General features: G+C 40.4%; 1 long non-coding RNA gene across 2 annotated transcripts in view; it reads left to right on the plus strand.

Moving 5' to 3' along the window:
• The window catches only part of LOC137480284 (uncharacterized), a 92,501-nt gene that overhangs the window by 21,326 nt on the left and 43,341 nt on the right, over positions 1–27,834 (plus strand). Inside the window, exon 3 of one of the 2 annotated variants that reach the window (XR_011002776.1) lies at positions 7,102–7,182. This is a non-coding gene — a long non-coding RNA (uncharacterized lncRNA). Of the gene's footprint in view, positions 1–7,101; positions 7,183–20,504; positions 21,096–27,834 lie in introns of those variants that run through there. The other variant, XR_011002777.1, reaches the window with a different exon arrangement.

Genomic DNA, 27,834 nt, shown 5'->3' on the forward strand with positions numbered 1-27,834 from the left:
CAAGATCATAGTTAAGACGCATAATCTACAGGATATATTGCTTTAGAAGTTGCATATATGAAGCTATCAAACTACTATTTTCACCAGGTTTTCATGGAGAAACATTTTCTGAGACTTTGTACTGTAGACAGCATGTAAAAATATATGAGGTACTTCAATTTATAATAAGGAAAACCTGAGCTCAACCTTTGGAGGATGAATTGCTAAAGCACACATTTCATATTATATTTGCTTGTTTGTAGCAGGAATGTTGGAGTTATAATCTCTGTAACTATTCACACTATATTGCAAAGAGAATGAGGAATATGCTTTCCAAACACAGATTTACATTCCATTAAAGACTTCTGGTTTAGTTTACAGCAGGAGAGACATCAGGAAACAAAGCTTAGTCATCACCATCCAGATGAAAATATTTTTAAGTGTGGAAAGTAATTCAGAAGAGCCTTAGATCTGTTTCATTGTTAAGACTTGGCATTACATTTGACGTCACCACTTTGCAGCACTGACCTGGAAGGTTCTGTGCAATAAGCCTGTATCTGGTGAGCATACTCATACTTTTCAGACCTTGTTGATGTTTCTTCATTACATGCTGATGTCTGCAGCATATCTGTGTAAAAAATGAAATCAGACTGAGCTCTTGCAGTAGACACTGCAGAAAATATATGAAGGTGTATAAAGTTAACTCCCTCCATTATTTGACAAAAAGAATCCCTAAGAATCCACTGGTCTCTTCCTCCAGCACTTGGATTAAAATATTATATATTGAAAATGGCCACTGCCCAGCCTTTCTAATTCACATACTAAGCACAGCACAGATACATTACAGATCGTTATACACCACTTTCTGTTCTGCCAAGCTTCCCTATCATTTATTGATACTTATTGAAAGTGTTTGAGTGCTCAGAGTTCAGTAGGATTTTCTTTTCCCATGTGGGGTTGGAATAGTTTTTATCAAAATCTTCATCCCAGGAGGATATATGGATATGCTTCTGTCCTTATGTGCATACCAATTCATGGAAACTTAACCTCTGCTGCCATCACATCTGTGAAAGGAATGGGTTATTGGGAGTCCTGACTATCCCAAAATGGGCAGTGGGGGAATGCACTTGTACCCAGTGTCAGAATTTACACTCCGACTCCTGAAATGGCAGTCCTTAAGAACTTCAAAAATCACTTTTTAGGAAGTTTTTAGCTTAATTCTTAATGAAACAAGGCAGTTGAGAGGTCTACGTCTATCTGTACCATTGCACGTACCATTTGAGACTATTGACAGTTTTTAACCAAATTTAAAAGAGAGGTAGTAGAGTATCAAAGATTTTTGCAAGTTATATAAACACTAGCAGTTAAGGAATATTCAAATCAGTGGTTTTACCAAAGGAACTCTCCAAATGTGTATTTTTAATGACAAGCCCCAGCTGGTCAGTCAGCGTTTATGGCTGGGAACAGAGCTAATGTGGTGAGAAAGGGTATATATATCAGGGGGCAAAAATCTGTAGGAAACCAGGCTTCATCAGTTCTGTCTCTTGGGGAACAAGCTATTGCATAGCAAAGCACTGAGATGCTGCGTAGATGTGAAACCTCAGTTACAGTTTAGCTTTTGTCTTTTAGTAAAAGAGTGTAATGTGTAGAGACTCTTTCAACATTTGCACAGTGGAGCTGAACAAAACAGAGACCATTATATGCAATTTCTGTCAAGACTTGTGAATGGTCTGTGTTAGCCTGCCAAATGCAAATGAGGATTATCCATTCATTTAGTCCAAGAGAGAAAATGATATAACTTCCTTAGTTCAATTACTTTACTGTAACAAATAAACAAGGAAGAGAGGACTTCAATATGGCAAATGGTCAAATTCAGATATCTGTAAGGTCTGTAAAAGTCACACTGCTCTGATAGTAGTCCTTATTTTACGTTATATGCTCAGACATAGTCCCTACATCTTCAAAATGATTTATATGCTCCCCCCACGAGTAGAAAATCTTGTAGAAGAATTGAGACCCAAGTCTCACTTATTTGCCTTGGACTTTAAAGGCAAGGATATATTCATCTTGGTTGGAATGTGGGGCGTTCTCAAGCAGCCTGAGTGACCCTATTATCTCTTTGCTGTATTTTCAGGCAAAGCACTAATGAAATTTTGTACATCTCTGTCATGAAGTAGAGACATTCCACTATTACCAAATGCTGGTCATGGGTGGGAGTGAAAGGGATGTAGAGCTGAAAAGTGCTGGCTGGTTTCCAGCATGTCAGTCCCAAGCACTTTGCAGAAGGAGGCCACAAGGTAAGGGTTCAGCAGCTCCGCTGCGCCTCAGCCAAATGTGTGAGAGTCACCCGAGGAGTTGCTAACGCTCTGGGAAAAAGGTGGGTGGGCTGAGCGGAAGCAGACATGCATTTGTGATTGCTGACAAGGTTGACCCTCTCAGAGATGGACATGGTACAGAACAGCTGAGCACCCCCAAAGCAGCCGGCTGGATGCGAGGGTGGGGGCACTCTCCTGGCTGCTCTCCGTTGCCCAGAGAGGGCAGCCCATGTCACTGTGGGGACTGAGCTGACAGACTGTGCCTGTGCACCTACAGGCAGTGGGTCCAATTCAGCCCAGAGATCGACAAACTGCTACAAAAGCAGGCTCTCACCCGAGCGACCTGCCCCTCAAGCTGGAGCTTTCTTGGCAAAGTATGTGTGCTTCCTGGCAAAGCCTCAGGTCCTCACCAGCACCACGTTATGGCTGGTCACTTAGCACAAAAACCTCTCATGCATCGTACAGAGAGTACAGACCTCCAGTACCTGTAGCTTCAAGCAGGTTTCATCAGTATCCTTTCACTGCAAGACTTAGTTTAGAAAATAAAAAATAAAGTTTGTTACCTTTGTCCAACAAGAATGGTTTTTTGAAAGGACTATTTCGGTTGAAATAGTTATTCCAGAAGCCTGATTTGGAGAGACACTTGGTTTGTGGTTCATCTTTCTTTCCCAACACTGGTGGGTTATTGTCTTCCCCCAGTCCTAGGTCCAAACATGCTCAGATATTTTTGGAGGAAATGAAGTGGGGGCAGCTTGCCCTCTGCTGGCTGCTGGCACCCAGGCATTAAAAGGAACTCCAAAGATGGCCTTTGGGAGCTCAACTGCCTAATTCTGCTGGAATATAAACTGGTTACACCCAGATGGGTGTCAACATAAAAGCCCCTTCTTTAAAGTGACTGCAGTGGGAAGTGGCGTTGTCTGTCAGCAGCCAGCACGAGCAGTAGCATAATCATCCTCTGACTTGAGCTTGAACCATCAGGTGTCAGCCTGGTTCTGCCTCAAGGATTTTCAGTGCTGAGTTATACCAGTTATCTCCTTTCCGACAAGCTCCCTTTCTCTGCCCCACCATGCACACAAGAATGTGCTCCCAGTAAATCAACAGCACCTTCATATTCCCCTGGAGAGAAAAAATGAAGGGACAGATGGGTAAGTCAGGAATGGCCAGTACTACTTCCTTCATCTGGCTATCTTTTATGAGATGATACAATGAACACAAGCTGTGCTCTCCTCCTGCTCCCTTGATGTTGCAGGGAAGGTGACCAAGGGTGGCACAGTCGCTCCCAGGGCTCCACTGTGCACTCAGGATTATATACAGCTTGCGCTTCCATACTCAAACTTGTCTGCCCTACAGCTCCTCTGTCCTTGTGAACTGGTTCTTCAGTTGCCCCAAATTTGTTTTGCCATGACCTTCTGTCAAAAAGAAAAACTGTTTCTATAACCCTTATATTTCCTGCTTTGATGTTAATTCTGACATTCTTTACCTAAATCCAAATATGCATTGCATTCACAATTTTGAAGGAAAAATACTTACCTTGGATCTTAAATGCCTAATTGCATCTGACTAAACAAGGCTGCCTTAAAATAGACCCCAGGAGGAAAAGATCCAATTGTTGACTTGTTAAATACCAAATTGAAACAAAACCCTGAAGAAATGAAGGGGTGGCAGTCGATGTTACAGTTGCATAGGGAGTGGTAGTTAGAAAAGTGGCATACATCCAGAAGAGGCCCACAGCAAAAAAGAGGGAACCTGGCTCACATGGAGAGCGGGATAAGGTACTGCAGAAACTGATTTGTATTTGCAAAAGAAATTTAAGAAACAAGTGTGTATATATTCTCTAGTTGGAAGACTGTTGATTAAATAATATGAAAGAAAGTGAAGGAGAAAGTAATTATGATGACAAGAAAGAACGCAAAACAATACTGTAATTTTTCTTTAGCTCCCTGAAGACTGCAGGCCTTTGTGTTTCAATGCATGAGCTACTGTTTGGCATGTTTCCTGAACTACTTTGTCTATTCACTTCTTGCTAATGTGAAAGTGCCCAGACTCCCTGGAAAGGCAGCTTTGTTGGAAACCTTTCATTATCAAGGATTAGCTGTTTGGTAAACCTGTGTCCCCTTTAACAGTTTGACGGGAAGTGGCGACTAATGAAGGGCTCATTGTGGTGGTGCTGTGAGTGTGGGACTGGAGGCTGTTTTATTGCTCAACTTGCAAACCAGGGTCCTTTGTGCTCCCAAGGACTAAAGGGAAACTGAGTCATGCCCTTTGATTCTGCTGAAAACATGTGGTGAAAAATATGCTTTCCTTTCTTGGTGCTCTTGCCTTGCTTGAGATCTAAAGGCTTTGCACATCTGAGAATTTTGTCTGGGAATGTTACAGAATTATGTGTGTAGATCTAAAAATGCTTGTGTCAGTGCCTATGTACAGCTTACCTGAAACCTCTCCATATAATACCAATATGAAAAACTGAACACAAACCACTAAATGTCTTTATCACCTCATAGTGTAGTTGGTCAGTTTTAGAAGTACTGGACATAAATACAGCAAGTGCTGAATCACACTTGTTTGAAACCTGATGACCACAGAAAGAGAGATGCTGTGCTAAAGGGGTGTCAGCTACTCTAGCTCAGTCTCAAAAACCTCTCCTGGGCAGGGGGCATCTGCTCCGGGTTTGTTGATCCTAATTTGGTTCTTCCCAGCTTAAGTCACAAGTTAACCATACACAACCAGCACCAAGATTTTCCTGCTCCGGGGTGTTCCGCAGAACCTTCCACCAGAGGGCAGCTGGGAAAAGGAATGTGATGGGCTTGCCTGGCTCAGGATGAGAGCAGCTAATTCGATGCTAATTATTATGCTTGTAACTTCCTCCCTAACCAGATGCAATCCCCTTCGGCCATTTCCAATGGCATTATGCTTAGGAAATGCTTCCCATAATAGAAGCAAAGGCAGCGTTCTTTCCCAATTGCCCCGAGATCCATTCTTAGACGTAATCTGAGTTAGACACAGTACAATTGGTTATTTGTGTTCCTGAATGAGCAAAAGACTAAGCTTTAAAAATCTAATAATGCCTCTGAATGATGTGTTTGCAATCAGTTTATCCCTGAATTCCATTAATTGCGGAGCTGGTATGCTTTGTGCAGTCTAAGGTGAGAAGAGCAGAGGAGTCAGCAACTTTTTACTTCAGCATGGCATCTCCTCTCTTTATGAATTATGTGGACCCACTTTGGAGCCACTTCTAGGTATAAAAAGCCTAGGGTGAAAAATTATTGTAGAATCACAAGTGAAAATAACTGACAGCTGCTTCCTGGAGTAGTCATACATGAAGAATATAGGGAATGGTGCAAAACTACTTGTGCTAAGTAGTTATTTTGCCTTTCCTTGTGATGAAAGAAGCTACTCAGCTACAAGACTTGGTATCCATCTGCAGTACCATATCCCACACTCCCTGTGGCCATGATGTGTGCTTTTGTTACATGTTACAGATAATCACTGAAGACTGAAACAAAAGATTCAGTGTTTTTCAAACAGAAATAAGTAGTAGCTCTGACCACTCCCTAATGACTAATCGCAGTATAATTGTATTTTTTTTCTTTTCATACTTTCTTTTTGCAGTTTCTCTCATTTAGTGTCCCTTTTATTTATACTGTTACTTCCTCTGGGGAGAGGGATTTGCTCCTCCATCTCATGTTGAGGCTGAATTCAGCTAAAGGCAATGAGATCTCTACTGTACTAATAGCAATTCTTACTGTGGAAGTGAATTGGACTTCAGAGAAGCTGGAGCTAGATGATGCTGGCAATTGAAATATTATTTCAAGGTTTTCATGTCTCATGTTGTAAAAGAGAAGCTACATCTGTCACAAAAGTAACAAAAACCTCTTAGTTATGACAAATTCCTCTCCCTCAAGAGATACCACCCATGTTAAACCTGAATGTTTGTTGTTTCTAAAGTTTTAATGAAGACCTTGCATTGAACTGGGACCACGGTATGTACTCCCAGAGCTGAAGACATTCTGCCACTTGTTGCCTTCTCTTTAGGTTTAACTGGGAGCTTGACATTTACACACACCTGATGTCTCTTAGTTTGTGTGACTGGTGTCTGATGATCAGGACAAACATGGGACACAGTTGGCAGGAACATCATCTCCAGATGAAAATAGGTTGGAGATAGATGGATTTGGAAAGAGCAGGGGGATAGGAACATAAATGAAAAATCAGTTAACCTCAAAGGCGTGCGGAAGAAGTGAGGAACTGAGTTCCTGCCGCTTTGCCAGACTGAGAAACAGCAGAAGATTCTTTCCTCCTAGAAATCCATAGTGGTACCCAAATGAGGCCCTAGGTTCTGCAGTGGCTGGCTGCTGGCAGGGGAGCATGGGCTGTGCAATTCCCCTCCATCCTGCCTTCACTTCTGCATGGAGACAGGGCTCTTTTGGTGCCTAACACAGTTGCTTATTCCCTCTTCTTTGTAACCCAGAGATAATAATAAACTCAAGTCTTAAGTGAATTCTGTCCATCCCTGTGTTAAGTGAAACATGGGATTTGTGAAAACCCATTTATGTTATATAGTTAAGGACTTTACTCAAATACAGTGTCACACAAGTCACCTTCATTCTGGTGATTCTTAGTGTCTGAGAGCCTCATTTTGTAACCAGGGTGATGTTCCTTTAGCCCTATTTTCCATGAAGAGTTTTCAGTTAAATCAAGACAGTTTTTTCCCCCATGGGCAGGTGGACTGAAAGCAATTGTATGGATGACTCCTTCTTTTCTAAAGGTCAAAGTGACATTTAAAATTTCTTCCTGTATCTCTGCACAGGAGTGTCAAGGAAGTGCTGTAAGAAGGACTGCTGAAGAAACAGAAGAGAGTACTTCTGAGAAGACACAGTGCCACACTGAGGTCAGAGCCACTTCTGTTTCAATTGGGATTGTGCTTTCATTCATGGAATATTCAGAAGAGGTCTTTGCAGGGACTATAATAATCTGTGTTCAAACAGTTTAAAGCAAATTCTGGCTCCTTTACATGGGGATATTTGAGCATCACAAGAAAATGTTCAGAAAAAAAATCTATTTCAACATGATCCATACCAGCTTTAAAAGCTGCCAGCTGTCTTTAAAGAAATTTTGGAACATCCTTCAGTAGAAAACTAATTTTATAGCATAATTTTTCTATCAAGCTCTGACAATACCAAATATACAAATGTAAATTCACTCACTCCTCGTACGTATTATGATATTGAATTATGATAGGTTTTAAATTATATGATGGTACAATAAATTTTATGTGCAGTGTAACAAAAGTTTATTGATTGATTAATCTGAAGACAATGCAACCTAAAGCTCTTCCTGGTATTGTCTCCCACATAGGTACAAAAACATCAGCTCAAAAGCTCAAAGCAGCAGTGGAAATATTTTTTGCATGATTTTGCATGACTATGAGCTATGGGGAATTAGTTGTTGTTTGCATCTGTCAAACTATGGGATTCCAGAACTGAATTCTTTTTTTCATATTAAATTGAATTGGATAAGCCAGTGTCTCTAGCCCTGTTTGATGCTAGTTTTACCAGTTCATTTCATTAATTTTAGTGGCATTATGTAGCCCTCTTTTATGAAGGTTCATAATGCTCCCAGAGCACTCACACCTTTCTGTGTAATTTGTGTGCCTGTCACAGGATGTAAGTGCCTTCCATTCTTTGTGTTTACTGTTCCATTACAGCAATTCAGGGAGGCACAATTATCCTTAGGGAGAAATTGAAGGGAGGTGCAACATCTATGATACAGCTTGTCTCTGCTCTGTCTTTTCACATAATTTTTCTATTTAAAAGCTTGGTCCAGTTCTTTCATATTGCTTCTTCTCTCTTTCTTATTTACTACATCTCTGTTCTTCCCAAAGCCATAAAGTACTTCATTTTCCTTATGTGTATCTTTCCTCTTTTCTCTAATTTGGCTTTTATCTCTGCTGCCAAAGTGGGGTGTATAAACTAGAGCAAAGTTTCTGAGGTATAAAGGATACTTACAAGAGCATCTTATGTATTGTTCCTCTAATTTGAAATAAATGAACTTTACAACACACAAAATGAATGTGGTGATGCAAGTGGGACCATAAGAGCATCTGGCCAGGGAAGCTCCTTTCTGCCATGTTCCCTTCCTGCCCATGGAAGAGTTCACACTCTCTGTAGCTAAAACCAACTCAGCTTAAAAGGCAAATTCTCGGTCTGGGGAGGAGGAGGTCAAAGGGCTGTGCTTGCACTTTTGTGCAGTTCTCTCGGGAAGTCTTGGGGGGAGGCTTAAGCTGAGAAGTCCAATTTAGAACACAACAAAAAATGAAAAAGCCTGTTCTCTGAATTCTGGGTAAGACTAAGAGGAAAGCTTGTCAGCCAGTGCTGCCAGTGGTCTGTTGGCCTGCTTATGGCCTTTCCTAGCAAGCACCAATTCAAAGTTATTAATATGCAGTCTCTTCATTTGAGTGACATTTAAACAGCAGTTTTCTCTGTCAGTTTAATACCTGTGAATATTCTCTTAAACTCAGGAATTTTGTTGTGCAGATGCATAAATGTGTCCACTTTCCTATGTTCTCCTCACAAGGACCAGAACACCAGACAACATCCAGGACATACTTACCTTTGAAAAGGCAGAATGGTAAAACTGGTTTCATAGAGTTCCTGTCTGAGAAAATATCACTCTTCAAACATCCTGGATTTTAAATGTTTCTGCTGCTCCCTGGGAAAATAAGTAGTATAACAAGCTAGTGTGGATGTGAAACCAGTTTTGGAAGTGAGTTACCTACACATAAACAGTCTTAAAATGTGGGTTTTTTTCACATAATGAAGTAATTTCTGTATGCTTTTAACATGAGAGCTGATGATCCTTTCCTGTTGGAAAGGTGTGGCAAGTGTTTGGGAAGGGGAGGGCCTCAGTGTTTCAGTAACTGAGCAGCTTCAGCTCACTTCCTTTACTTGATCCAGAAGGTGCTGATTTACAAGCAAGTGCAGACGTTGCAAAGAGCACTGAGGATCCCTTGAGCTCAAAAGGAATATTCACATTTCTGGCATGTCAAGAGTGGAGAAGAACTCTGCTTCTGGTGAAAGCTGCACGTCATATTTTAAACCTAAACAGTTTATGAGCCCCGACCCCTGTTTGAAAATAGGGGTCCTAAAAGAAATCTGGAAAATGACAGCTGAGATTACCAGCCACTTCATAGAGATTAAAGAACCTGTCTCTAGTGGTCCTGCTGTTTCAAAATTTTGGATTACGCTTACAGTCTCTACAGGTCTTCTCTGCACAAAATGAAATTAGTTCTTGATTCAAACCCACCATGAGCATTTATGGTTTAGCAAAGTTAGGACTCATTGCTTTCATTTATCTTTAGGGCTCCCCAAGCAAGCAAATTTTCCTGGAGTAATGCAGATTATCAATGGAACTTATAGGAAAACTCATATCTCCTGAAATCATATCTCATATCCTCATGTCCTTTCATTGATTCGCAGGAAAGGGCTTCAGCAATAACTCAGAGATGAGACACATAAGCTTATGTGATAAAGGAAAAAGCTGTGGAGAAGTTAAGATTGTTTTTCAATCCTCCTTTTCCTAGCTGTTGTTCAAGTGGATGTTACCTACAAAACCTGGGATCCTTGGAAGCAGAAACACCAATGCTATTACTTAAAATAAGAATTACATAGAGTTTAAATGGAACTAAACCACTCTTGTGTGTGGATTGAAGTACTGGTAGGAGAATAATAATCCATATAAAGAGCTGTGCTGCAGCTGCTGACATGAAAATGATCAGGGTTTAAAAATGTATAATACAGACAGCATTAATGTTGCCTTAATTAGAAGTTGCTTACTAGGAGATGGCATCTAAATGGAAATACAGCTTCTTGAAGATTAAAAATAAAAAAGAGCAGATTTATGCAAGGAAAGATTTGTCCGAAGCTAAAATTATTTACCTGAGGAAGGGTCCCAGCATTACCTGATTGGAGGCTATTAATTTAAAGAAACAGGAGACATAAATGTATTTCTGTGTGGATGTAGGACCATAGTCAATTAGAAAATCAGAAATTAATTTTCCCAGTTTGAATGGGAAATATCTAGAATTCATTTAATCCTGAATGACTTAGATCAAATATATGGAAGCCTTTATTTTCTAGACACAGTACTTCAGTACAATAGTTGGGAGAAGAATGTTAAGTATTCTGATTTCAATAGTGTTGTCAAGACATGAAGCAACATACTACTTTCCTGGTCTGTCAACACTGTCCTAGGAAGTGTGAACTAAAGTGAACTTCTATATGTAGGAAAGATTGTTGGGGTCAGATTTTCCTAGAAACCAGCACATAGCTCAGATGAGAAAAAAAGTAATAAGAAACTGTTAACATCCACTTGCAGCGAAGGCAAGGTGGCAGATGGAGAACACAGCAAAAAGGAAGTTGGCTGCTTTCCATGGCACTCTACAGCTTTCACTGTCCTGGGGCTGTGCAACTGGTTTTTTGTGCGTGGAGCAAATGGGATAAACAGGCTTAATCTTGTTTTTCTTGATGTTGTGACTCACCTGAGCTTTACTATGTGTGATTTGGAGACCGTGGTTAAACAGCAAGGACTGAGGGGATGTAAGGAATGAGGACACCCTGTAAGTCAGTGGAAAGTCCAGCATGGTCTGGTCCATAGCTGAGAGCCTGAGAAAAACAGCTTTTCTAATTTGATATATTCCACAAGCACATGGCTGTTTTCTTGGAACCATTTTCAATCTGTATCACACTCCGTAGGAAAGAACTGGTTTTGTGGTGAGCCAAAGGGAGCATCTGCCATGCTGTGAAACTGGTAGCTAACCCTTTATGACTCAGAAGAAAACTTTGTATCCTGCCTTGGCTTAAAGCTAAATCATAGACAATCAAGCTGGCTCTCAGTCCAATAACTAATGCCAGGCACACATAAAAAATATAGAACTTGGGATGCAGTGACATCTTCCCAGTTTGAAGCATTTACATTTCTTGCCTGAACTGCACTTTTTGGTACAGCATTCTCCCTTATCCTGATCTGCCCTCCTATTACTGCTGGTTGGAAAGAGATTTTTGCAGGTTACTTCTGCAAGACAGACTCGGTGCAGTGGACCTGAGAAGTGATGATCAAAGCAGGGTTAGTGCTGACAGATGAACATGTACAAGCTTGAGCTTGCAAGTGCTTAGAACTGCCTTGGTAGATAGGCAAAGGCAAACCAAAATATTCTCATTGTCTGATATACACATTCAAATACCAGAAAAAAAATCGGCCTATTATTTAAAAAATGTTTTAAACTATTCTTCATGGCTGAATTTTTTTACTTATGCCTTGAACTCTTAAAGGGAACTAAAATATTTAATAGCAGTGTTTCTAAAAGTAAACCATGATGAATCCTCTACATTTGGCTCATTTTAGAACATAGATTTTTCCAGATTTTCAGCTTGTTTTTGTAAGAAAAAAAGTGTCTAGCCAGAGAGCCTCACCCTCCATTTTTTTACTGACATTGGTGTTTGGGTTCTCTGGGATGTGCAGACAAAATAGCCTGGCAAACATGACTTCATTCAAGTCCATAATGCTCTGCATCTCTGACTTTCTCAATTGCTGAGGTTGTCCAGGTCTAGTTTTCCTCTCTGGAAATGTGGTAATTATTTTAGTTTTATGTCACTGTCAACTTCTCACAGATTTTTCATGTCTTTTTATGGAAGGTTGCTATGAAAAAGTTCCATAATGACAGCACAATTATTGTAGCTACTTTGGGAAACCAAAACATGAAGGGTTTTGTAGGTTGAAAAATGAAATTAGTGTTTTAGGTTTTATTGTTTAAAACCTTTCCAGGGGTTACTCCTGAGTTCTTCAAGCTCAAGGACTCTTTTCTTGGAAAAGTTAAGACACTGTAAATGAAATTCTGTCATGCATGAGTATCAGTGAGAACAATTAGTTGGTCAACTTAGCAAATTACTGGGCTGGTTTTTTTCCTCTGCTATGCTGAAACCGTTATTGTAGAACTGCTTATCTCAAAGAACAGAAATGGTTATGATATCCCTTTTCAATTGTCTCTCACTGTTTGTGGGGGCACCCTGCCATCTGGGCTCTTCTGCACAGATTGTTCAGGGTGTTGAGAACACAGCATAGCAGTTGACATAAATTGCATCTTACTCTGTCTTCCCATTGAAGACTGAGCAAATAGTTGGAGTTCCACAACACCCAGAATGAATGTTTCTGGCCTCTGGGTGTAGTAATTGTCTCCATTCAAGGTAGTGAGGAAAGCTTTAAAAGCTTTCAAGAGTTGAGGGAGATATTAAAATTTGAACAGCTAGGTTTGTAGCTGTATATATCCATTAGTGAACATGCATCTCTGACAATTGCAGATGCCTTGGGCAAGATTTTGTCCTGCTCTTAAAGTCAGTGTGACAAGCCTGGGTATTTGACTTCTTGGTATGTCACTTGACCCATGGCATATGTAAAAAAATCCTATCCAAAATACCTCAGATGCATGAGTCTGAAAAGATGTTAGAGTCAATTGACAGGTCATGAGCTCTTATGATCACCCAAACTGTTTCTGTTCACACAAGCTTGAAAATGCTTTACTAAACTGAAAATAATAAACCTGTCTCAGAGAGGAGATGGAGAAAGAGTGAAATTCCTGGTGGGATTGGGAATTAGCAGCATTACACAGTTATGATTAATCTCCTTCCATTCTACACATGTGAGGCTTGTTAATACTCCAAGTGCACATGGACTTCGGTAATCTCCAACCCCATCACTCCTGTGGATGCACAAATGCTTTAGGGCACAGCAGGCAGAAAATCAGCAGCAGAGATGCACCTCCAAGAACAGTTATTTTTCCCACTAAGAAATACATTGCAAGTGTGTGGTACTGCTTAGGGGCTAAAGGTGAATTCTTAGGTATTAATGTAATAGATATCAGCTGCAGCATCAGTACACACATGGTTAATCCTTGGAACACAAATATATGATGGTGACTTGGAACAGCTCAAAAATAAAAAGCACGAGGGTTTGGAGCCTGAGCCATAGCTCCCAACACATAATGTGGTGCAGTATCAGTTCTGCAGCTGTAACTGCAACTGTTCAGCCTAATCCATTCATAGAGCTTTATTTTTGTTTCACAAATTCATTAACTTGGTCTTGAAAGCAGAGCTGAGGAACTGATGGCTACAGGAGCAAGTGAGGCTGGCAGTCTGTGAGCTTCCCCCTCCCTTCTTTCGGCACTCTGCAGACCCAGCCTGCAGCAGCCCCTGGAGTTCCAGCTGTCACCTGCCTGCCTGCTGCCTCAGACATTTGCACTGAACAGGACGCGTTACAGTTCTGTGACATGACCTAGTGAGGGTTGCCTGGGACTGTTCTGATGCCTGACCAGTTCAGAATTCTAAGATGCTCAAGTTAGTGTGGTTTTGGGAGCTTTTGGCACCTGCCCATGGAGGCGTTGCAATTTGCCATTTGTAGGATGACTCAAATACCAGGTCTTGGCTTGCAATAACAACTGGAGTAAGTTGCTGGAAGGAATTAATACTAGAACTATTGGTCTTTAATTCTTGTCAAATGCCATGCCATGCTAGTAAAGAGATGCATATTTCTTGTTTTAATCTGCCACTTTCTCACCTGTATAGGAGTGTGTCTGGGGAATTTACAGGAAAAGAGCTCTTGGTAGAAGCTGAGCAACACCTGGGTGTTGCAGTGGTGGGTAAGTGCCAATGCCAGCCAAGGAGTAAGCAACCAAGGACTGGGGTGTGCCCAATTCTTAGACATCTAGCTATTTCTGTGGAAGGGTGGAAATATGTTTTGCTTAGTTTCTCTGTCAATAAAACAAACTGCTGAGTTCTCTTTATAAAACAAACTGATTGCAAGGCATAATTTTAAAGACATTTGTGAAAAAACTACCTACTCAAAAGAGCTAAATCTATAATAAAGCAGTAAAAATCAGAAGAGCCAGGAAATCATCTGAATGATATAATACTGCAGGAAGAACACATGCAAGAGGGCAGACCCAGTGAATGAATATTGAAGTTAGTCTAGGAAATGTATACTGTGATTTCTTTGAAGCTTGGGGCCATATCAACAAAGCAGGAAGCAGGAAAGCAAGTTGGTCATCAATCTCTATTAAAGGAATACAGAGCACTATTGTTTCTTATGCCTGTATTCACAACACACTGTGCTTACAGGCCTTGATGATCTGCATTTATATTTTCACTGAAAAATGTAGTAATAGATGATAATAATGTCATATTCTGTGTTGTGTAGATATTGTCTATGTATACATGATCTAATTACTTGGGCTAGAAGTGAAAGCATACTAATGTATGTAAGTGTTGACACCTTGGTTGAAAATATGCTGGTTAACAAGAACAGCATTTATATGTTAATCAAAGGAATAATTGTACCAAAAGTACAAGTACTTCATTTTTTTTTCTGTTTTGAAGTATTTCTTGACTGAAGAACTGACCCCATCTTGAATAACTAACCTTGTGATGTCACCCACTCAGGAAGAAAGCTCTAGACTTTCTCACCCAACACTGATCAGCTGTGGGATCTCATCAGAGAGACAGCAGTTTGTGGGAATTTCTCTGTTGTGTATGCACTGTCTATTCCTGGAATGGTTGCCAAAGTGTTTTTCCTACAGACAAGCCTCTCCATAAGTACTCTGCCTCTGCCTCACTTATTAAACTTTCTGGATTAGAAATCTAAATGTCATGAGCCTTTGGAATAGTAACATTGTCCTAACTAGAATATATCACCTAATAAAAGAATATTGTCTCATTCCCTGTCTTATCGAATCTCCCTAGAGGCTTTCTTTGATCAACGTCAGAACAGTCTGGCCCTCAAAACAGGACAAGGACTCTGATCTGAAAGCAGTCTTTTAGCAGCCTTGATATTGGCTGGCTTGCTTTTCATATTCCCATCAGAATGATAATACCTACTGCTGGGTTATGTCTCTTTGTGTCCATGTTCCTGATGCCCTGACATTTGACATTGCAGAGTTACGACTTCTGCTGTGTCACTGCCTCTCACCTTCCTGTGGGTGCCAGCATTTCCTCTGTACCTGGGGGGATGCAAAGACACAAAAATGGATTTTATGTCCCATGTAGGGTAGATTTGGAGTGATGGCTGGGATTGTCATTTGTATGACAGTAATACTTCCATCCAGGCAGAGAAGGTTTTAATGGCACACTTGAATCTGATATAATATTTATAACTCGGAGACAGTTGACATGAGTTCCTGAATAACTCCAAGAATAAAAATACTGGAACTCTGCTTCATTATACCCTGTCATTTTCATCACCTTCATATGATAAACACCCCTCTGCCATTCACCTGGCTGGGACAGTCTGGAGAATGGTGGGTGGAGAAGCCACTCATGCTGCTTCTTACTAGTTGACTACCAGCAGGACTTCTCTCCAGGCACAGGAAAAATCACACAAGCCTACTTCTATACTGTACTTAGCTCTCCATTTGTTTAACTTGTTTAGAGTGTATTTAGGGCAGAATTATTATTTGTTGCCTTAGTACTTCTACTCTGGACTTCCTCTGAACTCAGTCAATTCTTCTAGAAAATCTGTTTGGAATTCATTTTACTGGCTTTATTAGGGCCAAAGGCAACTCTTGACCAGGAGCTCATTTTAGGTCTTTTCTGCTAGGGATTTTAAATGGATATGAATAAGATTTTTTCTAAGCCCATGGTAGGAACTCCCTATTGGCCTAGACTAAGAGGCATCTCACTCTGTGTTACCCATGCCTCTAGTTTAGAAAATAACTTCAGAGATCCAACCAGCTCTGAATTAAGCTTGCAAGATTCATAGCAAGGCTCCTGGGTTTCACAGTCTGGGCTCAGTCTTGAGTGGAAGTATCAAACTGGAGTAAAAATATCTTCATCTTCATACCCCCGTGGGTAGGGGCCTGAGGAGGCAGAGACAGCAGTAGTCCTCCTTGTGGCAGCACCAGCAGCTCCCCATACATACTTTGGCAGAACAAATTGCAATCAGGCTTTGATCCATGACTTTTGATTTTTGCATAAAAAATTTTGATTTTTGCATTAAATATTTGATTTTTGCATGCTAAGATTTCCTTTCTTGTTTTTCTTCAGAAGCTTATAATTCAAACCCACTCTTCAACTGTCCTATCATTTAGAGCATTGTCTGAGGAGTTCTAAGTTAGTAGCTGATTTCCATAAGAAATGGGATTTTGTTGGGCAATGGTGGCCAGTGTTGGTGTCCAGGGATTTCATTTAGCAGCACAAATGTTCATCCAGCTGAGAGCTGAGGTTGTGGTAAAACACAGAAATTACTGTCTCAGCTCCCAAAAGCTCAGTTCTGCATTATAAGCCCAGAATCTCTTACCTTCTATGAAGACAGAAATCTTAAATGCTTTGATTACAGGAGGGAAATTCAGAAGGATTTGAAGAGTCCTTGAACAAACATGTTAGGCTGCATCAAGAGGTATATTTTTATGATAATGGTAATCAAATGAACTGCCTGAGGGAAAATAAGCAATTACAGTGGAGATGAAAGTGTCTGCCATGATCCTTCAGAAATTAGAATACCTGTTTGGTCACTTAAATCATCATGTGAAGACGCTTATGATGGCTGCCTGCAGCATGTCCCTTCTGCCCAGGTCAGGGTGACAGCTTAAAGTTTTCCCTCTTGGAGCTTTTGATTTCAGATTGCAGTATTTCAAAACCCGAGAGTCTGTGGATATAAATTAACATTCCACTGAGCCCAGTAAGGGCATTTTTAACGCTTTATTTAATAGAGTATGCTTATGTCTTTACTGACATGAAAACAATGGAATCTTCCAAGGGAAAAGCAACATAGAGCAAATTTGTTGTTCCTTGAGGGAATTTTGCAGGGGATATGGTGCTCTGAGAAGAGGCAAGAAGGTAGGCCCAGTCTCCATCCTCACTTTAGGCTCTGCACAATGCACACAAGCCTTGTAACATTTGACCTTTGTAGCCATAAAGCTGGAATGACTTCAATGACTTCCATCATTCAGTTAGTTTGGAAGGCAGCCTGACACAATGTACAGAATACTCAATTATGTCAAACTAAGTGAATGGTACATGAAGTAATCAAATAGTTGAAATGAGGGGAAGAAAAGCCTTCCACTAGTGCAGTAGTGGAGTTTCAGTGTCACTGGCCTGTCCTCAGAGAATCCTAGTCTCACTGTTCTGCAAGGTTTAGACAGGTATTTTTTTGGTTCAGGCACTCCATGGTGCTGCTCTGCCGAAGGCAGTGTCACTTTAAATAGTAACTTTTGGCTATGGTGGCAAAAAGCAAAAAGGATATTTTGTTCTGAGTCAGTGATAGTTTTCAGCTGCTGTTCTTTATAAAGCAGAAAAGGCATGTGGATTTAGATAGTGTATCAGTAAAGAAAACGTCAACAGTAGCTGGCCTTGGGCACGAGAAGATTAACAGCTCTGGGCCTGACCCAAAGAGAAGAAATCCTCACTGACCAAACGAAACCTCAGAATCATACACTGAAAAATTATTGCCACAGTTTTGCAAGTGAAGCTCGTGGTGAGTGATAAACTCCTCACTCTGGAAATGGACTTGATAGTAGTGAAGTCCAGATAGTTTGATTTTAAAGGGAGGGGAAAAATTGTGAGAGGTTAGCTAGGAAAAAAGCCAGTCTACCAGCAGTAGGCTGACATTCTGGAAAATGCAAAGTTTTGGGCATCAGAAAGATTTTTATAGATTTACAAATCAAAGTTACTATCAAGGACCTCATTAGATGTAGGATTAAGGGGGAAAGAAGATCTTTTAGGTGTTTGCACATGTTGTAACCCAGACTAAATAAGATTGCAGGTACTCTCTAATGCTTTGAGGTTTGTGTGTAGTCACAGTGCATGGGGGGTTTGACATGGGCCAGCTGCCAGCTGCCCACCCTGTCCCCCTCTACCTCCCCCACCTCAGCAGGAAAGGGGAGAAAATAAGAATGCTCATGGGTTGAGATAAAGACACTTAACAATTACAATTATGGGCAAAACAGAGTCAGCTTTGGGGAAAATGGTGAGATATGATGAGAAACAAAAGCAAAGTGGAAACTCCTTCCCCCACCTCTCCCTTGTTCCCCTCAAGGCTGATAATTCCTCCTTCACTCCTGGCTTCTCCAGCTCTCCCCTGACTGGCCTGAGGGAATTGGGACCGGGGTTTGTGTCCAGCACAGAGCAGACCCTTCCCCTCTCAGAGACCCCACCAGCACCCAATACCAGGGCACCTGGTCCAGCCAGTGTTTTCCAGGGCTGTAAAAGGATTTAGGTAGCTCCATAATGATCTGCTGAAATGCAGAATCACACAGGCCTCATTGTTAGAAAGCTTATTGCAATTTTCCTGGAGTTTTAACCAGCAGAGTTCAAATTGTCTTCAAGGAATTGCAGATTAAGGGAATACTGTGCAATTTGCACATCCTGTGTGGTGAATTGAATCAGCCCAATAAATGTACCAGTCTGAGGGAATGGTCCCAGCTTATTTACAAAGGAGCATCCTTATTTCTAGCCCATGAATGAGTAAAGCATGGAAGAAAAAGGTGAAGATGAGCAGTTGAACTTTAATTTCAGAAAAGATAACCAATGGAAAGGGGAGTCATGTCCTTTGAACAATGGCCTGCTTTGGCATGTTGTCTGTAAGAGACATTTCTGTGTAAATTAGAAATACTTGTAGATAAAAATCAGGCAGAAAAAACTTGCCTTTCAACATATATAGATTCTTATTAAAAACCCCTAATTCAAGTATGAATAAAGTTTTATTTTCCTTTTCATTTGGGAAAAATAAATGCCAAGGCACCTCAGAGCTGGAATTTTCTCAGTGGGCATTTCCTTCTGCTCAGAGTCGGATGTCAGGGCTTGGGCAAAGAATGTTTCACCTGAACCTTGTGAGCACAACCTGCTAAGTCAATACCAGGAGAGGCATGCAGGAAATAGAATTGTGCCTGCCACTTCTGGAATGAGCAGGTTTTAAAAGAGTGAGAGTAATTTTAGAATAAGTCATAAAAAGTAGTCTTGCAAAATTATTTAAACTTAAATATTAACAAATCAAAGCATTGAAAAGTCATGACCCTCACCCATTTTCCTTCAAGGAGAATTTTTGAAAGCTAACATTAGATTTTTAGTTGTTTTGAGACTTTTTAGAATTTTTATCCGGAGTTTTCCTTCCATAATTTGGGCCAAAAATTTACTTACAAAGATTGCTGTGGGTCTATAATATTGACATATGCCTATATTTTAGGCATAATTTTAGAGTTAAAAACTTAACTCTAAAAATTAGAGTTAAAAACTCTAAAATTTAGAGTTAAAAACTCCTTTTGTCCATGAAATCATAAGAGTTGACAGGACCAAGCTTCACTGAAACAGTACTGCCATTTGGCGGATCAAATTTCAGATGATACTGCATTTGTGCCTTGTGTTGCAATTTAGAAATTATTGGCCTGGTTTCTAACAAGTTATGTGTGCCATTCTGTGTGACTGTGGATGCTCAACTCATGCAGTTCCCAAAATGTCAGAAAAACTGTGCACGTGGCCAGTTATGTCTTCCTGCTGTAAAATATATGATTTTTGCATGGCAAAATCTGATTTACATGTGCTACCCAAACATCAGCATACCTGTGTGCAAAGGACTAAGGAGAAGAGTGGCTACAGAGGGGTTTGCAGCACAGCAAACCCAAAGTGGGGCTGTGCTTAGGGGGCGATGGCCCAGAGATCCTGCATTGCACAGGACAAGTCAAAGAGCAAATTCAGCCTCAGAGCTGGTGTTAGCTCTGTGGATGTGTGCTGGGGCATCAGCCACGCTGGGGGACGGTGTCCCCCTCCCAGCTTGTTGCGCTGGGGGCACTGCACATTTCTCTGTTTCTCTTCCCTGTGCCGGCAGTGTGGAGCATCAGAAGCTCCTCTGGAACTACTCCTCAAAACACCTCTTCCTGGTGGCAGGATTTTGGTAGTTCACATACAGGCCATATCTAGATTAAAAATAAGTGAAAGCTTGCAGTGTCAGGCTGTGCCTGAGAGTTGCCGTACTGCAGAATGATCCCCCTGTGAGAACTTGCTTGCACTCTGGAGTTGTCTTTAATTCTCAGTGCAGTGTGTGAGGAGGTTTTCATAACTCTCGGTCCTGGCCCCTAAATGTCTACAGATTCTTTGCTACATAAGTTGCATCTCTGTGCTGCTGAATGTTACTGAAGCACAAGTAAATTTTAAGGGACTTTAATGTTAAGTGAGAAAAAAGACGAAAGTGAAATTACATTTACTTTTCTGCACTTCAAAAGACTTGTTCTGCAATTTTTCTTTACCTTTAAAGATAGCAACTAGAAAGCTCCCAGTGTGGGAGCATTTGCTTTTAAATGCAGCAGCAAGCGTAATACTCACTGGGTGAACTTGGAGTTGGCAAAAGCAAAAGCTGGGGGGGATGTACGGGAACATGTGCTGTCCTTTGTAGTTCCAGTTCTTTTAGAAGCACTCACAAACAGCTTTAGTTTCTTTAGCAAATACAATGGCATCATTCTGGGCATGCCTAGTGGAAGTGTTCTGGGGCTAGTAAACTGTGAACAAACCTGTTTGCATTGCTGCACTGCACAGCACAGCACAGATAAGCCCTAATTGTTATGCAACTCCTTAGCATAAGCTCCTGGCATGGCTCATATGCTTCCCTTGTACTAAGACTGTCCAAAATAGCAACAAGAAAGCATGTAACTAAAGACACAGCAGGAGTGTAGGAATTCACCCAGGCCTTGGATGTTCCAAAGATTGAACAATTCTTCATTTCAAACCCTCCAAAATGCTAAGCATAATGTATTTTCTTCGGAGCTTCTTCAAGGTAAGCACTTTCAAACTTTTCCTGTTTGTTTGGTTTAGTTTTGTTTTGACAAGAGAGAAACTTGGATTTGAAGACTTTGTGCCGGAGTGTAGAAAGTATTTTCTTGAGAACTGATGCCCAGTGAGCAAATACACTCACCAGGTTTGCAATTTGCTTTGTTGTGTTAACATTTGATTTGTAGACGATGCTTGTTTGCAGCTACCATAAAAGAGAAACACTTGTGGATTTGAGAGATCCTTGTATGATGGAAACCACAAAAGTTATGGTGTAAGCTACATCCATCAACTAGGAGTTGTTAGCAGTGAAAGATGCATTTTATGACACAAACCCAAATCTTAACTTCTGATTTTATTAGGACTTCCTGAAGTGTTTGTTGTATTTTAAATGTGCCAAATTGAGCAATTGAACACTAACATAATTAAAAATATTTTAGATACAAAATACATTATAGATTATTGCAAATAAGTGTAAGTTCATATGAAACAACCAGACCAAAAATCTAATATTCAGTGGTGGATATGCAACTCTCTGGGGGCAGTTTCTTTTTTGTGAGCCTAAGTAAGTTTTGTGGCAGAGGCTGTGCTGCTGCCTGCTGTTGGGCTGCAATAGCTGTGTGAGACCTGAGCCCCAGCTGTGGCTGTCACCCTGCTCAGACTTTGTACTGCAGGTTTTGGTAGGAGTGTGCCCTGGGAAATGCAGAGGTGATTTGGAGAAGTGTGGGTCAAAGGAATGAAAGTTTAATCAGATTAGAGAATATTGGATTATTCTGAGATCTAAAATGTTAGAATTTGAAGCTCAATAGAGAATTACGCTAACTTAGAAGAAAAATGCTTAAGGAACAGAATAACTGTAGTGAGATGAATTCCAGATTCTCATTATGTTGTCACTTGCACATTTGCATGCCAAACTGCTTCTTGATAAAGTATGCTGCAGGACTGCAGCTGCAGTGGAAAGCCAGCAGTGAATCCCAACGCAGAGTTGGTCTGTGGAGAGCAACTGCTGTTGGAAATAAATATAAGAAAAAGCTTAATTTTGGTCCTAAGATATATAGCTACAATTAGCACCTGCAACCACCTGATTGCTCATGGGAAACATGTAGCACTCCTAAGGAGGTGAACCCTATTTTCAGCAGCCTTTCTTGGGGACATTGTATAGAACTGATCTTAAAAAATTGCTTACATTTGGGTTGAAAATATCTACTTTGTTTTTTCTGAATTACAGTGTTACTCTAAACACTGCATTGTTTGAGAGGTAAAAGTGAGGGACAAGAAAAATACAATGGGAAGGTTTTTCTCTGTTACTGGGATATGGCTACTGACTCATCATAGTTGCATACTTGCTGTTTCATCACATGACAAGCCTTGACTTTCAAAAATTTTAGCATAAATCATGCTGCTAATGTGTATGTAAATATCCTCCTTCACGTGGGAGAGTATTTTCTTCTCATCACTTACAAGAGTGTATTTTTCTACAAAGACCAGTCATCTACAGTCATCAGTTTGAGAAAAACAGGACTGAGTAGAACTGTTAGCTGTCAGCTGTGTTATGATGATTACTGGATTCATCCTGAATCATTTTAATGTAACAGCTTTGTGCCATCTCTGTTGGTTTCAGTTTGAGAAAGGCCAGTTTGTGTCTGTAAATGTCATTCTGCATTCATTGACTTAAATCTAACAGTCAACTAAGTAGGTCAAACTATGTCTGAAATGGAGGAAAAATTAACACCATTCTAATGCCAGTTTCTTCATTGGTTTCTGTTAAGTTTTCTTGAAATAGAAAGCTCTTAATTGAAAGTTGGCCAAAATACAGTATATCTAGAGCTGGAATTTAGAGCCCCTGTGCACACCATGCTGCATGCACTCTGATGTTCTTGTGATGTGGTAGAATGACCCAATAGTTTGAATAGTTTGAAATGCAGTCTGAGGCCTCAGCCATGTTTCTTAGCAGGATTTTAGCTACTAAAATCCCCGAGTCCATGCCTGGGAACTTTGGAAGTATCACCCTCATCTGATTGGAAAAAAAAAATGTAGGCTGGGCCTAATAGCAATAAACCTGCCCTTGGCTTTGGGATAAATGCTGCTGTGGGAGAGTTACTGTGATGCCTCTTGTCTTTGTCTGGAAGTTGTAACAGCACCTTTGCTGATGGGAGCAGCAGGAGGAAGTGGAAATAGCATAAACCTGTAAATTAGAAAAAACAATTGAAAAACACTAGCATAAACTCCCTAGAGCTGGGGGCAAGACTGTGGGGCAGAACTGGTAGGAAGGAGCTCAGGACCCTCTGCCTGCCCCTGTTTTTGTCTGGTTCAAGGCTTTCCTAGCACAGGACTGAGTTAGCAGCACACAACTCCATCATGGTGCCTTTCAAGCAGAAACAAAATTGCATGCACATCTCATTTTATGAGGTTGATTATTACCTCTTGGCCAATCAACTTTTTTGTCTCCCATAATAATCAATTTAAAGGTCTCATATTTTTATTCTTTGATTCTCCCAAGAGAAATAGAAACAGGTATTGGAGTTGCTGTCAATGTGTGACTGCATGGGTCTGAGCTGCTGGTTTTTCTCATTTATTTAAGTAATTCTCTAATAAAAATATTTTATGTGACTGTTCACTTGGTATGAAAATATTTGGTTTTGACTGAAAATATGCAGAAATCAAAGTGTAACTCCTCATTGAATGAAAAACCATATAAATGGCTCCCATGAGCCATAAATGGATTTTTGAGAAGAGTGACAACAAAGTTTATGGAAGCAACTTCTTGCTTCCTTTAATTTTAAAACTAGAAGATGCTGATTAATAGTGCTGTTTTTTATAAGGATGGCCACAATAAGAATCATGTTTTCATATGGCATGGAGCATTTCAAAACAGGCAGCCTGTTGCAGTCATTTCCAATTCCTCTCTAATGCCACTGGTACTGCAGTAAACAAGGCACGATGCAGATTTGCCACTAATACCTTTAATGCCTCTAAAATAGTACACCTATTGTTCTCTCTGAACCAAAGCTCTGGGCCACTAATACCAGCTAAACCGTTCCTGGCCACTTTAAAAGGCCAGTGTATGCCTGAGCAATGTCACCAGTGGCAGACAGAGATTTTGGGAGCCCTGCTGCTTCTGCTGTCATAGGAAGCAGCATTGCACTGCTGTGGAACATCCTAAATTTCTATCAGATTCCACATTCAAAGGGTTGCACATTTCTCTCTTCTTGGCCATAAATTTCATTTAATTCTGCTCAGAAATCTGTGCCATCTTCCTGCTTAGATTTGCAGCCCATCCAGCTTTGACTTTGGATCTGAGCCAAACTTTACTGGTTTTCTCTTTAAGCAATGTGCCAAACTTGCATTTACACGAATTGAACTGAAGGGTTTGTTCACAATTTATGTGTTTCTCTGAAAGAACTTTTGTTCTGACTTAAGAAATCAAAGCCCACATTAGTACTTAGTTTTAGGTCTTGCATGTGTTTCACTGGATATTCATCTATCCTGAAACTTTAGGTTCCATCTAAGCTTTGTGGTTTAGTTCCTTTTTTGTGACCACCAATATTTTTCCTGGGCTAATCTTTGTTAGTCTCAGCCTTGGCACCTGTAAACCTGTGAAATGAGAACTAAAATACTGTCTGGTTATTTTCCAAGGGTCAGCTCCTTTTTCCCTTCAAGTGAAAGAGCAGAGATTTCTAAAAAAACCAGTCCTGATTTTGGTTGGATCTGTGCCAGACATTTAATAGAAGCAGAGACCCTGCTGAGTGGACATGCCCTTGGAAAGTCAAAATGTTTCTCATTGAAACTGTACCTTATTATCTGCAGAAGTTTGGGTTCTGTTGTGTGCAGTTGTAACACTGCTGCTGCGTGGGGCCGTGTCTTGACTGTAACATGTTTAGCTGAATAATAACTGTGGGTATTTTAGATTTAATGTGGATAACTCAGGTTTTGCCTAAAATTTAGGTATGAGTGTAACGTGTTCTAAACACGTGCTTATCAGTTGGTTTTCATCTAGTCTGTATGATGTGGTGTATGAATGAGCTCTTCAAGCATGCTCAACTGTCAGGCAGGCAGATGCCACACAGGTATCTTAACCTGATCTTTGGCACCCTGTGAGTGCGTGGAGGTTCCAATCTCCTGGCCTGCGAGGTCACCCTGTACTCTGGGATTTCTGTGCACTGATGTTGCGGCTTTCTAAATAGCAACAAAAAGTATCAGGAACAAACAGAACATTTCAGCTGGCTGGGAACTGCTTTCCAGCAAAACTGGCTGAAGAAGACTGTCAGTGTTTAGTTAATGAACTTCTTGTAGCATAAATTAAATCAAGAGACTGTTGAGCTGGAGCTAAAGTGACAATCCCAGAATGTCAGCTTAAATCTTAAAGTAATGTCTGCAGCAACTCATACTACCCGAGCAACAACTCTGCAAGTAATACCAGAATACACACCTCTTCATTGAAAACTTAAAGAGGGTTGCTAGTGTCTCATTTAATATGCAAAAAAACAAATTTGAATGATTGCAGATATGGTTGTAGGAACACCTGGGTTATATTGGCATGTAGAATGGGTATTGCAGTCAGTGCTGTATTTGTTCTTGCAAAAATACAAAAAGGATTTTACTGGAGTTTTTAAGTGCTTTTAAAAAGACAGCTGTTTTAGTAGCATAGGTTCATGTATAAAATGCCTCTGTGAAGGTCTTGCTTTCAGGGGGACTGGAGCAGCTGTAGACAAATACTTTTCAGCTGAGGTAATCACAAAGTCTAAATTTTGTCCAAAGGAAGTAGCATGCCTTGACCTGAAATGCGTTTTCCACTGAGACAAGCAATATGATGGCCAGATTTAAATTTTCAAATAATATCTTTGATACAAGGAATAATGGGAATTCACACATTTTATCCTTGCAATGGCTTCCCTCTAAAAAACATTGCGTTCCAAAACTGAATTAAGGGGCAGAGGGCATGGCAAATCATCAGGATTGGGAATTCCTCATCCTAAAGAGTTATGTTGTACTTTCTTAAACCAAAAATGCTGTACAGTGCATGGAAATGGGCAGTCTTCATGCAGAAAAAAATGCTGTAATATGGGAAAGAATGTGATACCAGATGAGGGTACAGGAGATATCCACTCCTGTATCAAAAGCAAATAATTTGGTAAGGTTTACCTAAGAGATCACATATCAGAAGATTAAAATTAACCTGGAAAGACTATTGACTGAAAAAATTGATGAGGTTTGGATCAATTGTAGTTACTGGGTCAGGAAACAAGATGTCAGATGAGCTCTGACTGTTTTAAAGAAGGAATGCATTTTGCCTGGAAGAGGCTTCAGGTCATATAAAAGGAAAGCTAGTATTGCTTTGTATGCAAACTATCTGAATAATGAAAAGACAGAGTCTCTGAAGCACTAATGAATCTTTGAGAGTAATAGAAACTGGAATTTAAGGCAGGCAGGTAATTCCTGATTAACCTGCCTGCATGTAAAGGGGGTGATGTACACACATTCTTCCTGATCTGAAACACTGCTGCAGGAGCTGGGTTGTCTTCATCCTCAATACAAGAGTGCTATTATCAGTCTAGGTGAGTGGAAGCAAATCCTGTATCCAAATTACTAACATTTGCAATTAACACTTATTTCAGTATATATTAATGACTGTCAATTTTAAGGCAGGACAGATCCATGAGTTACATTGCAGAGAATAGCCACTAAAATATAACAATGGCTAAATATGTAACAATGGTTACAATTATAATGCATCCATTGACAGGAATGAACAAATATATCCATTTATTCAGACCTTTAACTGAGAATCACTGACTTCTTGGCCACTAGAATCAGTTGCATTTTGCACCTCTGCATGTGACAACACACGTTGTTTGTAGCCTCCACAAAGATCATCAAGTCCAACTCAGAAAAGTACTCCCAAACCTAAAAACCAGCTAACCAACCAACCAGCCTTGGCCCATTAAGAGAGTACATGTGATATCCAAGAGGGAAGAATAGTTTGCTTACAGGTAAAAGTGCAGGGAAGGTCCTGAAAGTCTTGGTCAGCTTTTGTGTAATCAAAGCTTGTGTTATGTTGATATCAGGATTTCGTGCAAGGTAGCCTTTGGTATCTTTTGGCCATTGGTACAGTTTCCCAACTCACCAGAATGATGACATTGTTGGCTGTGTTCCAAAGAATTCAGACTGCTCGGCAGTCACAATTTTCTTTTGCCTTCAGAGATGGAATCCTGCACAGCTAGAGTAGGTCTTGTGGCTGAGAAACTTCTAGTAACATTATTGAGGTCATACAGATGAGTATGTAATTACTTAGATAAACAGAGTTTCAATTAACATGATTGCAATCTAGTAGCACTTAAATAGTGTTCCTTAAGAAAAGGATTTCACCCTGTACACAGCCTATACATGAAGAACGAGAATCTGTATGATTAAACCACACCACAAAGTTAAACATTACCAGAACCTATACATAGCCTTAGGTTCAACTTTTGACCCCACAAGAGTTATTGCCTGAATGAAAACCCCAGGAGACAAGGCAGGAATTTGCATCAGATTAATTGTCAATGACAATGTTTTTGTGGTTTTATGCAAAATGCAAGAAGATTAAAATAATGTACAGTGCCTTGCAACACGCAAGCGCTCCTTGGCTAGGTCAGCCTTATTCCTGGCACCTCAGCCAGCTGGAGCTGGAGACTTTGGAGGCATTTTAGATAATTAGCTGAGCTGCTTCACAGCTGAAGCAGCATCTTTCAGATTACACATGAAAC

This window comes from Anomalospiza imberbis, chromosome 10, assembly GCF_031753505.1.
Source record: "Anomalospiza imberbis isolate Cuckoo-Finch-1a 21T00152 chromosome 10, ASM3175350v1, whole genome shotgun sequence".
Lineage (NCBI taxonomy): Eukaryota > Metazoa > Chordata > Aves > Passeriformes > Viduidae > Anomalospiza > Anomalospiza imberbis.